Genomic DNA, 858 nt, shown 5'->3' on the forward strand with positions numbered 1-858 from the left:
AACAAAATGAAGTTTGAAACAAGTAATGGTTTTAGGCTTCTTGTTGGTCTTCAGTTTCCTCTTAGTTTCGATAAAAACAGTTTTCCTCATTCATCTAGGAATTAGAATGCAAATGCGGTCTCTTTAGTTCTCTTTTGCTTAGATGAGAATAGCATGAACAAAAAGTATTGGTAAAACATGCAGTAACTACTAGATCCAACAAGCTGTTTACTTTGGCTTCACATTATTAGAGACACGTACAACTTGCCATGTCATTAGTGTGCTACAAACAGTAGTGTTCCCTTAGTTGCATCATTATGCAGTTTAAGTTCATAGCTCTTCCATGATGCAGTTAAGTGGCCCACCATCCAACTATACTAGTGATTCCTGTTATCTCAAGTCCTGACACCTTGTGCTGTTGAGTCCAATGGCAAAAAACATCTGAATGGTCTAACTTACGGCAAGAGATGGTCACCTGTGGCAATACTAACTAGTTGCTTGGGTTAGTGTTCTTCAGGATCTAAATGATTCTAAACATTTTTATCACATCTCACACCACCTTTGTTGTGTTGTATTTTTTTCATTCATGAAGGAATTGGAGCATGAAACACTGATACTAGTCTCTAATATATGGGATCTTCTATTGCCATGGTACCAATTACAATAATGCATTCATCTAGTATCTTGAGTTCTTATGTTGGCGGATGTGTTGGGATGCATCATAACATTCTGATGGTCTATTTTTATCTGCTCAAATGATCCTCACTTAACAGAGGATTCAGTCTTTGCAAATCACTACGGATTCCATTGAACCATTTATATGTTGCTTGATGCTTCAACTGATTTTATGTTGCATCATTGGACAATTGTTTACCAGAT

This window comes from Rosa chinensis, chromosome 5 (assembly GCF_002994745.2).
Source record: "Rosa chinensis cultivar Old Blush chromosome 5, RchiOBHm-V2, whole genome shotgun sequence".
Classification (NCBI taxonomy): domain Eukaryota; kingdom Viridiplantae; phylum Streptophyta; class Magnoliopsida; order Rosales; family Rosaceae; genus Rosa; species Rosa chinensis.